The sequence below is a fragment of the Apium graveolens genome, chromosome 10 (genome assembly GCF_009905375.1).
Source record: "Apium graveolens cultivar Ventura chromosome 10, ASM990537v1, whole genome shotgun sequence".
NCBI classification, from domain to species: domain Eukaryota; kingdom Viridiplantae; phylum Streptophyta; class Magnoliopsida; order Apiales; family Apiaceae; genus Apium; species Apium graveolens.
Window position 1 is genome coordinate 155,591,200 of NC_133656.1, and position 22,825 is coordinate 155,614,024.

The window sequence follows — 22,825 nt, forward strand, 5'->3', positions numbered from 1 at the left end:
CTATAATAGTGTATTTATAGGCAAAATTTTCAGCTGAAATTTTCCCATAAATAATATTATTATTATCCCATTTATTATTCTCATTAATAATTAAAACACATTTTAATTATTAATCCTTTTTCTAAACACTTTAGAAATAATTCTCTCTCTTGATTTAATTTCCAAAAATTAAATTCTTAATTAATAATATTAAGAACTTTTCTTAATTAATTTATAATCAATTAAATCTCATTTAATCAATTATTAAATTTTCCAATTAATTATTTATTTCACAAATAAATAATTATTAGCCATTATTAATTAATTCCTCCACCATAAAATCATTCTCTTTTTATGGTGTGACCCTGTAGGTTCAATATTAAGCCGGTAGTAGAAATAAATAATAATAAAACTATTTTATCATTATTTATATAAATTCTCTAATTTATTAAATATGATTAATTAATTAATCACATTTATTCTACATCGTGAGTGATGCTTCTCAACATATCGCGACTATCCGGATAATATGAATTCACTGCTTAGAATACCAAGAATCTGTCAGTGAATAGTTACCGTACAATAAACTCCTTCTACCCTACAATGTTCCGATTAAATACAAGGCATGGATCTCGTGTCAAGCCTATCTAATTCAATCACTTGCTTACCATTTACTATGCATAGTTCTATGTAAATTAGAAACTCCTTTCTAATTTCATTCACTCTGGCCAGAGATTCCTGAACTAGCATAAGTGGATCAGCCTTGAACATTCGCTTCCTTCACTGGAAGGGGTAGATCCTTTATTGATCATACACTATCTTCGTGTACAAATTCCTATACCCAGAAGAGCCCTAATAATTGTCCCTGGAGACTAAGAACTAAACCAAAGCATAGTTCAGTGTACACAAGATGACTATGATGACCTCAAGTCTAAGGATACTTGTACAACTATCACTAAGCGAACAACTGTTGACACGTGAGTGAACTCCATCAGTTGTTCAGCTGGGCGAGTCATGTTCAGTGAACTTATTCTATAATAAGCACCTACATACTAGCTATAGTGTCACCACACAAATGTCTATGAGAACAGACATCCTTCATAATGAAGCAAGCATAGTATGTACCGATCTTTGCGGATTATTAATTACCAGTTACTAATCCTATGACCAGGAACTATTTAAGTTTAGAGTTATCATCTTTTTAGATCTCACTATTATGATCTCATCATAATCCATAAAAAGCTTTACTCTAAACTATGGTAAATCTTATTTAAACACTTAAATAGATAAAGCCCGTAATAAAAACAAAACAAGTCTTTATTAATATCAATGAAATCAAAACAGATTACATAAAAGTTATTCCTAAATCCTAATTCATGATTGGACTTAGGACATATTCCTTTCAATCTCCCACTTGTACTAAAGCCAATCACTCTGGTATCTAATACCCATCTCATCTTTATGACGATCAAAGTGACTTTCAAAAAGTAGCTTTGTGAGTGGATCTGCTATGTTGTTGTGTGTGTCAACTCTAATTCAATACAATATAAGAAATGTTACCGCGCTCCCACTAACCCTTTTGTAGACGCATGGTTCATCTACATTTTTGATAAAATCAAACTCTTTGATTATCTCATCAAAACGAATGTTCCATCTTTCGAGAAGCTTGCTTTAAACCACATTAATCGCAAGCAAAATCCGAACTGATTTTAACAGGGCTTCATGTAAAAAGTTTCATCAAAGTCAATCCATTGCCTTTGTTTGAATCCTTTTCCCAAAAGCCTGGCCTTATAGGTCTCCACCTGGCCATCTGCTATAATCTATCTTTTGTATACCGTATACATAGATTCCATTCTGGATTTCATGGTACTATGCCATTTCTCTGAGTCAACACTACTCATAGCCTCATTATAGGTCACAGGGTCGTCATCATCAAATGATTGACAACTCATTGTCATTCTCAATGACAAGGCCATATTACCTCTCAGGTTGGCGAGACACTCTCCCTAACCTATGAATGGGCTGTTCCACAAAAGGTTGTTCAGTCAGAACAGGTGTTTCCACTTGAATCGTAGTAGTTTGTGCTTCTTGAACTTCATCAAGTTCAATTTTGCTCCCACTATTTCCTTCAAGGATAAACTCCTTTTCCAAGAAGGTAGCATGTCTGGAGACAAACACCCGATGATCGGTGTAAAAGTAATACCCTAAAGTCTCTTTAGGATATCCCACAAAACTACATTTTACGGATCGATATTCCAGCTTATCTGGGTCAACATTCTTGACATAAGCTAGACATCCCCAAATCTTAACGTGTTTAAGACCCGGTTTCCTTACTTTCCATATCTCATACGGAGTTTGAGGAACAGATTTGGAAGGCACCTTATTCAGTAAATATGTTGAGGTTTCCAATGCATAACCCCATAGGAATACTGGAAGATTTGCATAGCTCATCATGGGCCGAACTATGTCTAACAAAGTTCGATTTCTCCTTTCAGATACCAATCTGGAGGAGTCCACTGGGAGACTATACCATTTACTTTGAGATAATTTAGAAATACTCCATTAAAGTATTCACCATCTCGATCTAATCGAAGAGTTATTATACTATGTTTGATTGTTTCTCCACTTCATACTTATATTCTTTGAACTTTTCAAAGACCTCAGACTTGTGTTTCATCAAACACATATCTGAATCCAGATCTATCATCTATGAAAGTAATGAAGTATAAAAATCCACCCATAGCTTGCGTAGACATGGGTCCACATACATTTGTGTGTACCAATCCTAGCAAATCTGCAGCCCTCTCTCCATGTCCACTAAATGGAGACTGCAGTGCCACAATAAAGTGAGATTTTCATCATCCCTTTTCTTTTATTAGTTTGTTCAATCTGAAGTAAATTATGTCACATATATACAGACCATTATTTAAAGCACCACGTCCATAAAGAATATTATCTCTAAGAATAGAACATTCATTATTCTCAATAATAAATGAAAAATCCACCCAAGTCTAATATGGGAATAATATTCCTCACAATCGAGGGAACAAAATAACAATTATTTCAAACAACAGTCTTGCCCGTAGGCCTATGTAAATAAAATGATTCTACATCTTCAGCAGCAACTCTTGCTCCATTTCACATCAGTAGAATCACCTCCTCTTCCTCAAGAGTCCTACTTCTCCTTGGTCCCTGCAACAAATTGCAGATATGAGAACCACAGGCGGTATCGAATACCCAAGTAGAAATGACATATTCACTTCTATCATGAACATACCTGAATCAGAAGCGGTAGTCTCACTACCCTTCTTTTTCAATTCTGCAAGGTAAACCTTGCAGTTCCTCTTCCAGTGCCCCACCTTGTTACAGTGAAAGCAAACAACTTTGCTCTTGGGGTCTTCAGCTTTTGGTGGAAACGGCGTTTTCTCACCTACTTTCTTCTTCTTGGAAGAGTTCCTCTTCCTTTTCTTAGGATTGGAACCTTCACCAATTAGAAGAACAGAACTCTTCTTAGGGGGAAAATTCGATTCCGCAGTCTTCAACATGTTGTGGAGTTCAGGCAGGCTGACATCCAACTTATTCATGTGGAAGTTCACAACAAACTGCGAGAACGAACTCGGAAGCGATTGCAAGACCAAGTCTTGGCTCAGCTCCCCATCCATGGCAAAACCAAGTTGTCCAAGATGTTCAATCAAATTGATCATCTTAAGTACATGGTCATTCACAGATGATCCCTCAGACATCCTACAACCGAACAGCTCTTTCGATATCTCATATCGAGCTGTCCTCCCCGCCACATCATACAACTCTTGTAGATGCATGAGGATAGTGTGAGCATCCATATGCTCATGTTGCTTCTGTAGCTCAATGTTCATGGAAGCTAGCATGATGCATTGAGCAACATTTGCATCATCTATCCACCTACGATACACAACATGTTCATCATTATGTGCATCACTAGCAGGTTCAATAGGCTTAGGTGAGTCAATCACGTATTCCAGCTTCTCAATCCTGAGAACAATTCTCAAGTTTCGAAGCCAGTCAGCATAATTAGGACCAGTCAATTTGTGAGCATCCAGTATGCTCCTGAGTGATAGTGCTGAAGACATAACGTACAAAGTAAATCTGTAAATGATAAACATATAACAACACTTAGCAAATATTCGATTTCATTTCAAAACACTATATGAATCGGGTCTTTATTCATAAGTGGCTCCCACTAGTTTTCCTAATTTATTCAACCCCCTATATGAAAAAATTAAGCATTCATAATGCTAGTGGGAATAGGGATCCTACATTCCATTACACAACCCCGGCTGTGGCACGAAACGTCATGTAATGTTCAATAGGCAGACAACTCTTGTCAATTACATCTCATGTTATTCCCTAATCAAACTTTAGCCTCTTGAATAATTGAGTCACGGTTGTGGCATGACAAACTCAATATTCTAAGTCAAGTCTAACCCAACATTCCGTACTATTGAATCAGTCCCCAAAGGCCCACGGCTGTGGCACGTAACGACCTTTAGATTCTTATTCAATGTACACATCTCTATGTAATAGACAAGTATTTCTTATTTCGAAATCAAAGCCCTCGGCTGTGGCACGAAACGACAATGATTCAAAAATAAGAACTACTTTCTACCATGTTGGAAGGCTATGACCGACACAAGCCCGTTGTGTCATTGGCCAATTACTACTTGATATTATTTAATTTTAGAGGGATTATATTACGTCACAATCATAATCATATTATAAAGAAATTCTTCCTTTTAAATTAAATATTTCAAATCAATAATCAATAATCAGATGATTCCCAGATCGGGTGGAGCATTGTCAAGAGGCGTCACTTAATAACCCTTTCTTACAGATAGAAATCTGTTGTTGACAGAATCATCCTTTCTCTCATATCGAAAATTCATATTCAATTACGTGTTTCATAAACACAAGAATCTCATGATTGTATTCATAATATTATTATTAAGGTTATGAAACAATTTCACTATACTAGGTTGTCTAACGAACGCCTTATGTTCATTTAAGTTCACCTAAATCTATCATCGCATGATAAACTAAGCATATATCACATATATCAACATGAATAAACATCAAGGTAGGCATGTTAAATCATCTAGCACATTAGTCTAAGCATTATACATCTCTATGTATCACATGAAGTATTTAAAAGCAATTTAAACAGTTAAAAACAGCTTAAAAACACTTCTGTTAGCTATAAACAGTTCGAAACAATTTCATAAAATATCATATAATATACCATTAGAAGCGTCTCGAAAAGACGAATCCAACGGCACCAAAATCGCCCAATTCTGAGCTTCCACGCGCCCGCACGCGCCCCGAGAAGATGTCCCACGCGCCGCCACGCGCACACGCGCTGTCAGGCGCGTGTCAGACCTCCCCCACGCGCGCCCACGCGCCCACATGTTTATTCATGTTGATATATGTGATATATGCTTAGTTTATCATACGATGATAGATTTAGGTGAACTTAAATGAACATAAGGCGTTCGTTAGACAACCTAGTATAGTGAAATTATCTAGCACATTAGTCTAAGTATTATACATCTCTATGTATCACATGAAGTATTTAAAAGCAATTTAAACAGTTAAAAACAGCTTAAAAACACTTCTGTTAGCTATAAACAGTTCGAAACAATTTCATAAAATATCATATAATATACCATTAGAAGCGTCTCGAAAAGATGAATCCAACGGCACCAAAATCGCCCAATTCTGAGCTTCCACGCGCCCGCACGCGCCCCGAGAAGATGTCCCACGCGCCGCCACGCGCACACGCGCTGTCAGGCGCGTGTCAGACCTCCCCCACGCGCGCCCACGTGCCCACATGTTTATTCATGTTGATATATGTGATATATGCTTAGTTTATCATGCGATGATATATTTGGGTGAACTTAAATGAACATAAGGCGTTCGTTAGACAACCTAGTATAGTGAAATTATCTAGCACATTAGTCTAAGTATTATACATCTCTATGTATCACATGAAGTATTTACAAGCAATTTAAATAGTTAAAAACAGCTTAAAAACACTTCTGTTAGCTATAAACAGTTCGAAACAATTTCATAAAATATCATATAATATACCATTAGAAGCGTCTCGAAAACACGAATCCAACGGCACCAAAATCGCCCAATTCTGAGCTTCCACGCGCCCGCACGCGCCCCGAGAAGATGTCCCACGCGCCGCCACGCGCACACGCGCTGTCAGGCGCGTGTCAGACCTCCCCCACGCGCGCCCACGCGCCCACGCGCCTCACGCGCCCCTACCCCCTATGCTGACGTCAGCATGACGTCATCTGATGACATCAGCATGACGACAGCATGACGTCACCAGCGTGTGTCTTCCACGCGCCGCGCGTGGCACGCCAGCGCGTGAGCCCCACGCGTGCGTGGTCGACGCGCGGTCCTTTGCCTGTTATCAGCATTCGCCGTTTTCCTCGAATTCCGTGCTGTCAGTTCTCTCTTTCTGTGCCGCAGTACATCACATGTGCCTTGTCCCTTTTCTTTTAATCCGTGCAGAAAAACCACAGACAATACACAGATGTATATACAAATATATATATACTATATATACATATTTAATTACAAATTTAATTAAAACAACTTCAGAAATTCAAAATAAAAAATCTATACATCCTAAAATTATGAAAAAAATACCCAGACGATCTACAACACTTGTAGAACCCAGATCAACATTCAAAATTATTCTGAGAAACGATTTCTCATCAGACAAAATTAATCCATAATATAACTTGTAAAAAACATAATTAATTCATACAAGCACATAAAATTCTGAAATTTTTACCACAGATCTATATGCATACAACCTATGCTCTGATACCATTGTTGGATTTTTAAACGCAGCAGGGGCGTGGAAAAACACTTTTACACATACAAAATCCAAATAAAAGCATATAAATCGTGAATAAAAATTCGAGGGATCGAATCTAACCTTTTAAAATAATTCGGAGACAACGATCAGAGATCCTTAGCAGTTGCTCCTCAAGTGTGAAGCACTCCACCGGTATCCACCAAGAAAACGACTTTTAGGAGGAGGAGGAGGTGCAGAGAATTTGGTTTTCTGAAACTTTTGGGTTTCTGGGGTTAAAATAAAATAGGGTCTATAATAGTGTATTTATAGGCAAAATTTTCAGCTCAAATTTTCCCATAAATAATATTATTATTATCCCATTTATTATTCTCATTAATAATTAAAACACATTTTAATTATTAATCCTTTTTCTAAACACTTTAGAAATAATACTCTCTCTTGATTTAATTTCCAAAAATTAAATCCTTAATTAATAATATTAAGAACTTTTCTTAATTAATTTATAATCAATTAAATCTCATTTAATCAATTATTAAATTTGCCAATTAATTATTTATTTCACAAATAAATAATTATTAGCCATTATTAATTAATTCCTCCACCATAAAATCATTCTCTTTTTATGGTGTGACCCTGTAGGTTCAATATTAAGCCGGTAGTAGAAATAAATAATAATAAAACTATTTTATCATTATTTATATAAATTCTCTAATTTATTAAATATGATTAATTAATTAATCACATTTATTCTACATCGTGAGTGATGCTTCTCAACATATCGCGACTATCCGGATAATATGAATTCACTGCTTAGAATACCAAGAACCTGTCAGTGAATAGTTACTGTACAATAAACTCCTTCTACCCTACAATGTTCCGATTAAATACAAGGCATGGATCTCGTGTCAAGCCTATCTAATTCAATCACTTGTTTACCATTTACTATGCATAGTTCTATGTAAATTAGAAACTCCTTTCTAATTTCATTCACTCTAGCCAGAGATTCCTGAACTAGCATAAGTGGATCAGCCTTGAACATTTGCTTCCTTCACTGGAAGGGGTAGATCCTTTATTGATCATACACTATCTTCGTGTACAAATTCCTATACCCAGAAGAGCCCTAATAATTGTCCCTGGAGACTAAGAACTAAACCAAAGCATAGTTCAGTGTACACAAGATGACTATGATGACCTCAAGTCTAAGGATACTTGTACAACTATCACTAATCGAACAACTGCTGACACGTGAGTGAACTCCATCAGTTGTTCAGCTGGGCGAGTCATGTTCAGTGAACTTATTCTATAATAAGCACCTACATACTAGCTATAGTGTCACCACAAAAATGTCTATGAGAACAGACATCCTTCATAATGAAGCAAGCATATTATGTACCGATCTTTGCGGATTATTAATTACCAGTTAGTAATCCTATGACCAGGAACTATTTAAGTTTAGAGTTATCATCTTTTTAGGTCTCACTATTATGATCTCATCATAATCCATAAAAAGCTTTACTCTAAACTATGGTATATCTTATTTAAACACTTAAATAGATAAAGCCCGTAATAAAAACAAAACAAGTCTTTATTAATATCAATGAAATCAAAACAGATTACATAAAAGTTATTCCTAAATCCTAATACATGATTGGACTTAGGACATATTCCTTTCAATTATGCCTTGAGTTAATTTTACATATTAAGGATGTAAATTAACAACTAAGTAGTTTACTCATAATTTGAAAAATTCCAAATTAATTGAATTTGAAAACAAATATACAGAGATTTCTGAAATATTTATAATTCATATTTCAGCTAATTTCCAATTTAATCAAATTAATTTTGATTTACTGGAGATTAATTTAATGCAAAACATTAGCTGAGTTCTTGCCTTAGGATGAAGAATTGAGCATTCCAATTTCACTTACAAGTCTAGTGAAAGTTGCTTCTATTGGATTTTTAATCGCAGCGGGGCATGGCAAAACACTTTTACACATATAAAATCCAAATAAAAGCATATAAATCATGGTAAAAATGAGGGGATCGAATCTAACCTTTAAAATAATTCGGAGACAACGATCAGAGATCCTTAGCAGTTGCTCCTCAAGTGTGAAGCACTCCACCGGTATCCACGAAGAAAACCATGTTAAGGAGGAGGAAGGAGGTGGAGAGAATTGGGTTTTCCAAACTTTTTGGGTTTTTTGGGGTTCGAAATAAAATTGGGTCTATAATAGTATATTTATAGGCAAAATTTTCAGCTGAAATTTTCCCATAAATATTATTATTATTATCCCATTTATTATTCTCATTAATAATTAAAACACCTTTTAATTATTAATCCTTTTTCTAAGCACTTTAGAAATAATTCTCTCTCTTGATTTAATTTCCAAAAATTAAATCCTTAATTAATAATATTAAGAACTTTTCTTAATTAATTTATAATCAATTAAATCTCATTTAATCAATTATTAAATTAGCCAATTAATTATTTATTTCATAAATAAATAATTATTAGCCATTATTAATTAATTCCTCCACCATGAAATCATTCTCTTTTTATGGTGTGACCCTGTAGGTTCAATATTAAGCCGGTAGTTGAAATAAATAATAATAAAAGTATTTTATCATTATTTATATAAATTCTCTAATTTATTAAATATGATTAATTAATTAATCACATTTATTCTACATCGTGAGGGATACTTCTCAACATATCGCGACTATCCGGATAATATGAATTCACTGCTTATAAATACCAAGAACCTATTCAGTGAATAGTTACCGTACAATAAACTCCTTCTACCCTACAATGTCCCGATTAAATACAAGGCATGGATCTCGTGTCAAGCCTATCTAATTCAATCACTTGCTTACCATTTACTATGCTTAGTTCTATGCAAATTAGAAACTCCTTTCTAATTTCATTCACTCTGGCCAGAGATTCCTGAACTAGCATAAGTGGATCAGCCTTGAACATTCGCTTCCTTCACTGGAAGGGGTAGATCCTTTATTGATCATACACTATCTTCGTGTACAAATTCCTATACCCAGTAGAGCCCTAATAATTGTCCCTGGAGACTAAGAACTAAACCAAAGCATAGTTCAGTGTACACAAGATGACTATGATGACCTCAAGTCTAAGGATACTTGTACAACTATCACTATGTGAACAACTGCTGACACGTGAGTGAACTCCATCAGTTGTTCAGCTGGGCGAGTCATGTTCAGTGAACTTATTCTATAATAAGCACCTACATACTAGCTATAGTGTCACCACACTAATGTCTATGAGAACAGACATCCTTCATAATGAAGCAAGCATAGTATGTACCGATCTTTGCGGATTATTAATTACCAGTTAGTAATCCTATGATCAGGAACTATTTAAGTTTAGAGTTATCATCTTTTAGGTCTCACTATTATGATCTCATCATAATCCATAAAAAGCTTTACTCTAAACTATGGTATATCTTATTTAAACACTTAAATAGATAAAGCCCGTAATAAAAACAAAACAAGTCTTTTATTAATATCAATGAAATCAAAATAGATTACATAAAAGTTATTCCTAAATCCTCATACATGATTGGACTTAGGATATATTCCTTTCAATCTCCCACTTGTACTAAAGCCAATCACTCTGGTATCTAATACCCATCTTGTCTTTATGACGATCAAAGTGACTTTCATAAAGTAGCTTTGTGAGTGGGTCTGCTATGTTGTTATGTGTGTCAACTCTAATTCAATACAATATAAGAAATGTTACCGCGCTCCTACTAACCCTTTTGTAGACGCATGGTTCATCTTCATTTTTGATAAAATCAAACTCTTTGATTGTCTCATCAAAATGAATGTTCCATCTTTCGAGAAGCTTGCTTTAACCACATATGGTTTGCAGCAGCTTACACACTAGGTTTTCATTTCTCTTGGAAAGAAAATCATCTGGCTATTTGCCAGATCTCATAGTCGTAGTAAGCAGCAATCGCAAGCAAAATCCGAACTGATTTTAACAGGGCTACAGGTAAAAGGTTTCATCAAAGTCAATCTATTGCCTTTGTTTGAATCCTTTTGCCATAAGCCTGGCCTTATAGGTCTCCACCTGGCCATCTGCTATAATCTATCTTTTGTATACCGTATACATAGATTCCATTCTGGATTTCATGGCACTATGCCATTTCTCTGAGTCAACACTACTCATAGCCTCATTATAGGTCACAGGGTCGTCATCATCAATGATCGACAACTCATTGTCATTCTCAATGACAAGGCCATATTACCTCTCAGGTTGGCGAGACACTCTCCCTGTTCTATGAATGGGCTGTTCCACAAAAGGTTGTTCAGTCAGAACAGGTGTTTCCACTTGATCCGTAGTAGTTTGTGCTTCTTAAACTTCATCAAGTTCAATTTTGCTCCCACTGTTTCCTTCAAGGATAAACTCCTTTTCCAAGAAGGTAGCATGTTTGGAGACAAACACCCGATGATCGGTGTAAAAGTAATACCCTAAAGTCTCTTTAGGATATCCCACAAAACTACATTTTACGGATCGATATTCCAGCTTATCTGGGTCAACTTACTTGACATAAGCTGGACATCCCCAAATCTTAACGTGTTTAAGACTCGGTTTCCTTTCTTTCCATATCTCATACGGAGTTTGAGGAACAGATTTGGAAGGCACTTTATTCAGTAAATATGCTGAGGTTTCCAATGCATAACCCCATAGGAATACTGGAAGATTTGCATAGCTCATCATGGACCGAACCATGTCTAACAGAGTTCGATTTCTCCTTTCAGATACCAATCTAGAGGCGTCCACTGGGAGACTATACCATTTACTTTGAGATAATCTAGAAACACTCCATTAAAGTATTCACCACCTCGATCTAATCGAAGAATTATAATACTATGTTTGGTTTGTTTCTCCACTTCATACTTATATTCTTTGAACTTTTCAAAGGCCTCAGGCTTGTGTTTCATCAAACACATATCCGAATCTAGATCTATCAATTATGAAAGTAATGAAGTATGAAAATCCACCCATGGCTTGCTTAGACATTGGTCCACATACATCTGTGTGTACCATTCCTGGCAAATTTGCAGTCCTCTCTCCATGTCTACTAAATGGAGACTGCAGTGCCACTATAAAGTGAGATTTTCATCATCCCTTTTCTTTTATTAGTTTGTTCAATCTGAAGTAAATTATGTCACATATATACAGACCATTATTTAAAGTACCACGTCCATAAAGAATATTATCTCTAAGAATAGAACATTCATTATTCTCAATAATAAATGAAAATCCAGCCAAGTCTAACATGGGAATAGAAATAATATTCCACACAATCGAGGGAACAAAATAACAATTATTTCAAAAACAATAGTCTTGCCCGTAGGCATATGTAAATGAAATGATTCTACATCTTCAGCAGCAACTCTTGCTCCATTTCCATCAGTAGAATCACCTCCTCTTCCTCAAGAGTCCTATTTCTCCTTGGTCCCTGCAACAAATTGCAGATTTGAGAACCACAGGCGGTATCTAATACCCAAGTAGAAATTTGATTTAATGACATATTCACTTCTATCATGAACATACCTGAATCAGAAGCGGTAGTCTCACTACCCTTTTTCTTCTTCAATTCTGCAAGGTAAACCTTGCAGTTCCTCTTCCAGTGCCCCACCTTGTTACAGTGAAAGCAAACAACTTTGCTCTTGGGGTCTTCAGCTTTTGGTGGAACCGGCTTTTCTTCACCTACTTTCTTCTTCTTGGAAGAGTTCCTCTTCCTTTTCTTAGGATTGGAACCTTCACCAATTAGAAGAACATAACTCTTCTTAGGGGGAAAATTCGATTCCGCAGTCTTCAACATGTTGTGGAGTTCAGGCAGGCTGACATCTAACTTATTCATGTGAAAGTTCACAACAAACTGCGAGAACGAACTCAGAAGCGATTGCAAGACCAAGTCTTGGCTCAGCTCCCCATCCATGGCAAAACCAAGTTGTCCAAGACGTTCAATCAAATTGATCATCTTAAGTACATGGTCATTCACAGATGATCCCTCAGACATCCTAAAACCGAACAGCTCCTTCCATATCTCATATCGAGTTGTCCTCCCCGCCACATACAACTCTTGTAGATGCATTAGGATAGTGTGAGCATCCATATGCTCATGTTGCTACTGTAGCTCAATGTTCATGGAAGCTAGCATGATGCATTGAGCAACATTTGCATCATCTATCCACTTACGATACACAACATGTTCATCATTATGTGCATCACTAGCAGGTTCAGTAGGCTTAGGTGAGTCAATCACGTATTCCAGCTTCTCAATCCTGAGAACATTTCTCAAGTTTCGAAGCCAGTCAGCATAATTAGGACCAGCCAATTTATGAGCATCCAGTATGCTCCTGAGTGATAGTGCAGAAGACATAATGTATATTGTAAATCTGTAAATGATAAACACATAACAACACTTAGCAAATATTCGATTTCATTTTAAAACACTATATGAATCGGGTCTTTATTCATAAGTGGCTCCCACTAGTTTATCTAATTTATTCAACCCCCTACGTGAAAAATTAAGCATTCATAATGCTAGTGGGAATAGGGATCCTACATTCCATTACACAACCCCGGCTGTGGCACGAAACGCCATGTAATGTTCAATAGGCAGACAACTCTTTTCAATTACATCTAATGTTATTCCCTAATCAAACTTTAGCCTCTTGAATAATTGAGTCACAGCTGTGGCACGACAAACTCAATATTCTAAGTCAAGTCTAACCCAATATTCCGTACAATTGAATCAGTCCCCAAAGGCCCACGGCTGTGGCACATAACGACCTTTAGATTCTTATTCAATGTACACATCTCTATGTAATAGACAAGTATTTCTTACTTCGAAATCAAAGCCCTCGGCTGTGGCACGAAACGACAATGATTTAAAAATAAGAACTACTTTTCTATCATGTTGGAAGGCTATGACCGACACAAGCCCGTTGTGTCATTGGCCAATTACTACTTGATATTATTTAATTTTAGAGGGATTATATTACGTTACAATCATAATCATATTATAAAGAGATTCTTCCTTTTAAATTAAATATTTCAAATCAATAATCAATAATCAGATGATTCCCAGATCGGGTGGAGCATTGTCAAGAGGCGTCACTTAAATACCCTTTCTTACAGATAGAAATCTGTTGTTGACAGAATCATCCTTTCTCTCATATCAAAAATTCATATTCAATTACGTGTTTCATAAACACAAGAATCTCATGATTGTATTCATAATATTATTATTAAGGTTATGAAACAATTTCACTATACTAGGTTGTCTAACAAACGCCTTATGTTCATTTAAGTTCACCTAAATCTATCATCGCATGATAAACTAAGCATATATCACATATATAAACATGAATAAACATCAAGGTAGGCATGTTACATCATCTAGAATATTGGTCTAAGCATTATACATCTCTATGTATCACATGAAGCATTTAAAAGCAGTTAAAATATTTAAAAACAGCTTTAAAACACTTTCAGAAATATAAACAGTTAAAACTTTTATATAAACTAAAATTGATCATTTCATTAGATCCGTCTCGGAAAAATGAATCCAACGGTATATTGCACGCCCAAAACGGAGTTACGAAACTCCCAGAAAATCAATTTTAATGTGGACAGTCGGGCTGTAACGCATTACAGGAACGCGTTACAAGCCCTGTGACGCATTCCGGTGATGTGTTACAACCCTTTGAAGCCATTAAAAGGTGTAACGCATTCCGTGAATGCGCCACAGGGTGTAACGCATTCCCGGAATGCGTGACACCCTTTTTTTTTTCTTTCTTCTGCAGCAGCCGAAAGCTTTCCTCGATTAGCGAGCCGCCGTACCTGACTGTTCAGCCGTACCTGTTCTTTTCTGTGTCTTCCGTGCATTCAACAGGTAATAACAACGGCAGATGTATAGCAGCAGATTCTTAATATATATATATATATACTTACTTACAATTTATATATATATATATGGTTATTTAATTACGAATTTAATTACAATAACTTCAAAAATTCATAATAAAAAATCTATACATCATAAAAATATAAGAAAAATACCCAGAGGATCTACAACACTTGTAGAACCCAGATCAACATTCAAAATTATTCTGAGAAACGATTTCTCATCAGACAAAATTAAACCATGATATAACTTGTAAAAATCATAATTAATTCATACAAGCACATAAACTTCTGAAATTCTTACCACAGATCTATATGCATACAACCTATGCTCTGATACCATTGTTGGATTTTTAATCGCAGCGGGGCATGACAAAACACTTTTACACATATAAAATCCAAATAAAAGCATATAAATCGTGGTAAAAACGAGGGGATCGAATCTAACCTTTAAAATAATTCGGAGACAACGATCAGAGATCCTTAGCAGTTGCTCCTCAAGTGTGAAGCACTCCACCGGTATCCACCAAGAAAACGATGTTAAGGAGGAGGAAGGAGGTGGAGAGAATTGGGTTTTCCAAACTTTTTGGGGTTCGAAATAAAATAGGGTCTATAATAGTATATTTATAGGCAAAATTTTCAGCTGAAATTTTCCCATAAATATTATTATTATTATCCCATTTATTATTCTCATTAATAATTAAAACACCTTTTAATTATTAATCCTTTTTCTAAGCACTTTAGAAATAATTCTATCCCTTGATTTAATTTCCAAAAATTAAATCCTTAATTAATAATATTAAGAACTTTTCTTAATTAATTTATAATCAATTAAATCTCATTTAATCAATTATTAAATTTGCCAATTAATTATTTATTTCACAAATAAATAATTATTAGCCATTATTAATTAATTCCTCCACCATGAAATCATTCTCTTTTTATGGTGTGACCCTGTAGGTTCAATATTAAGCCGGTAGTAGAAATAAATAATAATAAAAGTATTTTATCATTATTTATATAAATTCTCTAATTTATTAAATATGATTAATTAATTAATCACATTTATTCTACATCGTGAGGGATACTTCTCAACATATCGCGACTATCCGGATAATATGAATTCACTGCTTAGAATACCAAGAACCTATTCAGTGAATAGTTACCGTACAATAAACTCCTTCTACCCTACAATGTCCTGATTAAATACAACGCATGGATCTCGTGTCAAGCCTATCTAATTCAATCACTTGCTTACCATTTACTATGCTTAGTTCTATGCAAATTAGAAACTCCTTTCTAATTTCATTCACTCTGGCCAGAGATTCATGAACTAGCATAAGTGGATCAGCCTTGAACATTTGCTTCCTTCACTGGAAGGGGTAGATCCTTTATTGATCATACACTATCTTCGTGTACAAATTCCTATACCCAGTAGAGCCCTAATAATTGTCCCTGGAGACTAAGAACTAAACTAAAGCATAGTTCAGTGTACACAAGATGACTATGATGACCTCAAGTCTAAGGATACTTGTACAACTATCACTATGTGAACAACTGCTGACACGTGAGTGAACTCCATCAGTTGTTCAGCTGTGCGAGTCATGTTCAGTGAACTTATTCTATAATAAGCACCTACATACTAGCTATAGTGTCACCACACAAATGTCTATGAGAACAGACATCCTTCATAATGAAGCAAGCATAGTATGTACCGATCTTTGCGGATTATTAATTACCAGTTAGTAATCCTATGATCAGGAACTATTTAAGTTTAGAGTTATCATCTTTTAGGTCTCACTATTATGATCTCATCATAATCCATAAAAAGCTTTACTCTAAACTATGGTATATATTATTTAAACACTTAAATAGATAAAGCCCGTAATAAAAATAAAACAAGTCTTTTATTAATATTAATGAAATCAAAACAGATTATATAAAAGTTATTCCTAAATCCTCATACATGATTGGACTTAGGACATATTCCTTTCAGCTTCATCCAAAGGTTTAGTAAAAATGTCAGCTAGTTATTTTTCTGTTGGTACAAAAATGAGCTCAATGGTACCATTAGTAGCATGTTCTCTAATAAAATGGTACCTCACATCAATGTGCTTTGTCCTATAATAAATTAATCGTATTAGCTACTATAGATATAGCACTAGTATTGTCACACATGATGGGAATTTTGTGTAACACTAGGCCATAATCAATTAGCTGATTTCTAATCCAAAGCACTTGAGCACAACAACTTCCTATAGTTATGTATTCAGCTTCAGCTGTAGAAGTTGATACAGATTGTTGTTTCTTGTTGTACCAAGATACAAGTCTTTGTCCAAGGCATTAACAGCTTCCACTGGTACTCTTTCTGTCAACCCTGCATCCATCAAAATCTGCATCTGTGTATCCAACAGCTTCAAAACCAGTTCCCTTAGGATACCATAATCCCAAGTTAGGAGTCCCCTTCAAGTATCTGAAAATCCTTTTTACAGCCATCAAATGTGATTCTTTTGGATTGGCTTGAAATCTTGCACATAGACATGTTACAAACATGATGTCTGGTCTACTTTCTGTTAAGTAAAGCAATGATCCAATCATCCCTTTGTAGCTTGAGATATATACACTCTTGCCCTTTTTATCCTCATCCAACTTTGTTGCAGTAGACATAGGTGTAGATGCAGGTGAACAATCAACCATTCCAAACTTTTTCAAAAGATCCTTGACATATTTAGTTTGGATGATGAAGATACCATCATTTCTTTGGCTGACTTGAAGTCCTAGGAAGTAACTCAGTTCCCCCATCATACTCATTTCATATTCACTTTGCATAAGCTTGGAGAATCTTTGGCATAGCTTCTCATTAGTAGAACCAAAGATGATATCATCCACATAGATCTGAACTAGGATCATATCTTCACCATGTTTCTTGTAGAAGAGAGTCTTGTTTATGGTTCCTCTAGTAAAACCATGCTTCAATAGTAAATATGACAGTGTGTCATACCAAGCTCTGGGTGCATGTTTTAGTCCATATAGAGCCTTGAGTAACTTATACACAAAATTTGGAAATTTTGGATCCTCAAAGCCAGGAGGCTATTGCACATAAACTTCTTCTTCTAGCTCACCATTCAGAAAGGCACTTTTAACATCTATTTGATACACTTTAAAATTTGAATGTGCAATAAATGTTAGAAAAATTCTTATAGCTTCAAGTCTTGCAACAGGAGCAAAAGTTTCATCATAATCAATCCCTTCTTCTTGTGAGTAGCCTTTTGCAACAAACCTTGATTTGTTTCTGGTAACTATACCATTTTCATCCATTGTGTTCCTGAACACCCACTTTTTCTAATAATGCTTCTATTCTTTGGTGCAAGAAGTAACTTCCAGACTTTGCTTCTTTCAAACTGATTCAGCTCTTCCTGCATGGCAGATATCCAGTCAGGATCCAGTAGAGCTTCATCAATTTTCTTAGGCTCTACTTGAGACATGAAATATGTATACAGACACTCATTAGCAGTTGCACTTCTAGTCCTCACACCAGCAGTAGGATCACCAATAATTGCTTCTCTAGAGTGACTTCTATCCCACTTCCTTGTGTGAGTTTGTTGACTTGTGCCTTCATCATTTTCTTCATTATTGGTGTAACTGGTAGATCCTTCTTCTCTTTCTCCCCCTGAGTTTGTGCTATCAAATTCAGGTGTTTGAGATGAGCTTTCATTCCCATGATTTACCTATTCAGTAGTCTCTTCATTCATCATTTATTGTGCATTAACTTCAACTTCTCCGTCAGAATCACTATCAATGTTGAGGTTTTCAAATGCAAGGGCTTCAGCTTCATTATCATCAAGGCATTCCAAGCCTGGACACTTGTCATCATCAAAGGTCACATCTGTGCTTTCCATAATCTTCCTTTGATCAATCACATAGACTTTGTAGGCTGTTCTTTCTAGTGAATATCCCTGAAAAATTGCTTCAAAGACCTTTGAGTCAAATTTTCCCACATATTCAAAGTTGTCTTTCAAAATGTAACATTTGCTTCCAAACACATGAAGACGTTTTATAGTAGGCTTTCTCTTGGACATGATTGAGTAGGGTGACTTGCCATATGCCTTATTAATGAGATATATGTTCTGAGTATAGCATGCAGTGTTAACAGCCTCTTCCCAAAAACTTGTTGGCAATTTGGCATCTTGTAGCATTGTTCTAGCAGCTTCAACCAATGTTCTGTTCTTTCTCTCAACTACTCCATTTTGTTGAGGTGTCCTAGCAGCTGAGAACTCTTGAACAATGCCTTTGTCTTTGCAGAATTCACTTAATGTAGCATTTCTGAAATCTGTTCCATTGTCACTTCTCAGTCTTTGCACACAATTATAATCTTCAGCCTATTTTTCTATCTTCTTGATGTGCTCAATTATGATATGCGGAGTTTCATATTTAGAGTACATAAACTCTCCCAAGTGTATCTTGAGAAATCATCCACTATCACAAGTGCAAATCTGTTCCTTAAGATTGATAAGACATTTACTGGCCCAAACAAGTCTATGTGAATAAGCTGCAAGGGTGCACTAATAGAATTCATAGTTTTTGACTTGTGACTAGATCTTTTCATCTTTCCTTTCTGACAAGCTTCACAGACTTCAACTTGATCAAACTCCAGCTTGGGCATGTCCCTCACTAACTGCTTTTTGACTAAGTTGTTAATTGCCTTGAAATTCAAGTGAGACAGCTTCTTAAGCCATAGCTTGCTTTCTTCTTCTGATGCCTTGGTGTAGAAGCAACAAATACCATCCTTATTTGTTGAGTCCAAGTCTCCAACAAACAAGCTTCCTTTCCTTGCTCCTTTCAGAGCAATTTTACCAGTTTTCTTTCTGATAAAGGTGCATTCTTCTTTGCTGAATAAAACTTCAAAGCCTTTGTCTGCAAATTAGCTAACACTGAGAAGATTCATCTCAAGACCAGCTACTAGTGCTACATCATCAATGACAACATTTTCAGAAATAATCTTTCCATATCCCATTGTAAATCCTTTGATGTTGTCTCCGAAGGTCACCAATGGGCCAGCTTTCTCCTCAAACTGTGATAGCAGGGCCTTATCACCTATCATATATCTGGAACATCCACCGTCAATGATCCATATAACTTTCTTCAATTTTCCCTGCACACAATGAGATTCAGGTGTGTTTAGTGACTCAAGCAGCGTTGGGTACTTTCTTCTTGTTAACTGATTTAGCAGAAGTAGAGTGATTTGTTTCAGATAAAATAGAATTCAATGATTGTTGTGCACTATCCCTTTCTAATATAGACTCAATTTTTTATTCTTTAAGATCTACTCTCAGTGTGTGGCAACTCTTCATCACTTTCAAGTTGTAAGGGATGCAGTCAAACTTATCACAGAATGAGTAGGGATCATTTAAATCTGCTTCATTGTATTTGCAAGCTCCTTCTGTTGGCTTACTACCACCCTTTTTACAAAGGTGAGTTAGATGATTTGTAGAACCACATTTTCCATATTTCTTGCCAGGAACATCTGTAACATAGGCCAGATTATTGCTTTTGTTTATCCCCATTCTTCCACTTCTATTTCTCTTCTTCTTTCTTGCATCTTCAATCTTGGTTTCTTTGACAGGAGTCTTGGTACTTTGATCGTCCATAAGATTTTCTTCAGCCTTAGAAGATTGAATTGAATTTGCATTCTTTTTTTCATCATCCTCATCTGCAATTTCTTGCTTGATAATCAATTCTTCTTCACTGAAGTTTACCTCACAAGTCTTAAACACAGGTGACCCAACATTTTTCAGCATTGCTGGAACATTTTCACTCTTTGTTGCTTTTCCTCTATCACCAGTGTTTTTCTTTTTGCTGTTTAAGGTATCATAATCAAGACCAATGACAATGTTTGCACATGGTTTGTTTTTCTCATGGTACTGACCAACCAATTCAGATGCATTCTTGAAGGACTTCAACTTTACTTCACTTTTCTCCAGTTTTTCTTTTAGCACATCCTCAATCGCATTTGCACACTTGAGCTTGTTTTTCAGATAGCCATTTTCTTGTTTTAAGACTTCAAGCTCCACTGTCAACAATTCAGGTTCTTGTTTTTCATTTTCAGGCTTCTCTTTTAACTTTGTTAATCTGCTAACTTCTTCATTAGTAGCAACCATGCTTGTATGAATGTGAAACATTTCTGTGTTCATCTTTTCAACAGTTTCCTTATATTGATTCACATTTAAATCAGTGGAGGTAAGAGTTGGTACCTGTGATTTAGATGAGGATGATTCTCCTTGCTCTAAGGCCATGAGTGCATAGTTTCCTAGTTCTTCATCTTCATCATTTTCAAAGTCATCCCAACTTTTACCTTCTGCAATATAAGCTTTGCTTTGCTGTTTCTTCAGAAGAGCTTCATACTTTGCTTCAAGTTCAAGATACGCTTTATCTTTCTTTGCCTTATTGGGTTTCCAGCATTCTGTAGCAAAGTGGCCTAGTTCATCATAATTGAAGCACCTTATATTAGATCTGTCAACAGATCTAGTTTTGTAACCACTCTTGCTATCAGAATTGTACTTCCCTTTCTCTTTCCAACTGCTATCTTTGTTAAAGGACTGTCCTTTACTTTTGAAGTATCTTGGCTTCCTTACTCTAATGTTAGAGAATTTTCTAGCCAGATAGGCCATTGACTGATCTAGCTCATCCAGTTCTCCAAGAGTATAGAACTCATCCTTTTCCAACTCTAGTATGACTTGCTCTTCTGAATCAATTGTTCTCTGCTCACTTGTTGAGGCAACTAGAATATGAGATCTTGGCTCATCATTAGATGTTTGGCCTTCATTTACTATTAAAGCACTTGAACCATCTACAACATGTCCTTGGCCAGATCTCAATGATTGCCTTTGAATCATCTCTAGTTCATAGGTTTTGAGAATTCCATATAGAATTTCTAGAGTTATTTTGCTCAAGTCTCTCCCTTCCCTGATTGCTGATATTTTCTGTTCCAAATGGTCAGGGAGAGTAAGCAAGAACTTTAGATTCACCTCTTCAGCTTCATAGTATTTGTCATGAAGCTGCAAGTTATTTATCAGCTTATTGAATCTTTCAAACATATCAGTAATGCTTTCCTTAGGCCTAGCCATGAAACCCTCATACTGTGAAATCAGTATCCTTCTTTGATTAGATCTAACCTCCTCAGTTCCTTCACAGAGTATTTCAATCTTCTCCTATATTTTCTTGGCAGTGTCACAGTTAACAATATTGTTGTACATCACATTGTCAAGTGACTCAATCAATATCAATTGCAAGCTGCTGTCCAGGGAGACTTTCTGCTTTTCAGGGTCACAATACTCAGCTGGATCTTTAGAAGCATAATGACCTGGTATGACCATGTTTCCATATATAGATTCCTCAACTCTTACCACAGGAATGAAGGGTCCATTCTTGAGGATCTGAATATAGAATGGATTGGTCATCTTGATAAACAGCATCATTTTCTTTTTCCAAAGAGTGTAGTTAGCTTTGTCAAAGATAGAAATTTTGATGCTACTAATTTTCTGTGTATTCATTCTTCCAAGATCTTGAATCTCTTTACTTTCAGATTTGGCTCTGATACAACTTGTTAGATAATGAATCACACACAGAGGGGGGCTGAATATATTTTTCTGATTTTAGGCTTTTCTAGAAAGTTAATGGTTGAACAAAGTAAATTAAATCTTGTATAGAAAAGTGTTCATGCAGAATATAAACTTGCATAAAATAAAGAACACAAATCTTTAAAACTCACTTAATTTTTATATTAAAAATTAAGACTATTTTGCTACAAAATTTCTAAGCTCTTTGATGTTGAAGAGCTCAGCTTCTTCTTGAGAGTGATACAAGAGATTTGATCTAAATTGTTACTCCTAACTAGAGGACCAGTGTTAACTTTATAACACAGTTAACTGCTGGTTTACACAGTGGATAATGAACATGCTATTAGCTTTTCTAAACTATCACTTGTCATTTCTATTTATAGAAAAGCAAATCTTCCATTTCTGGCT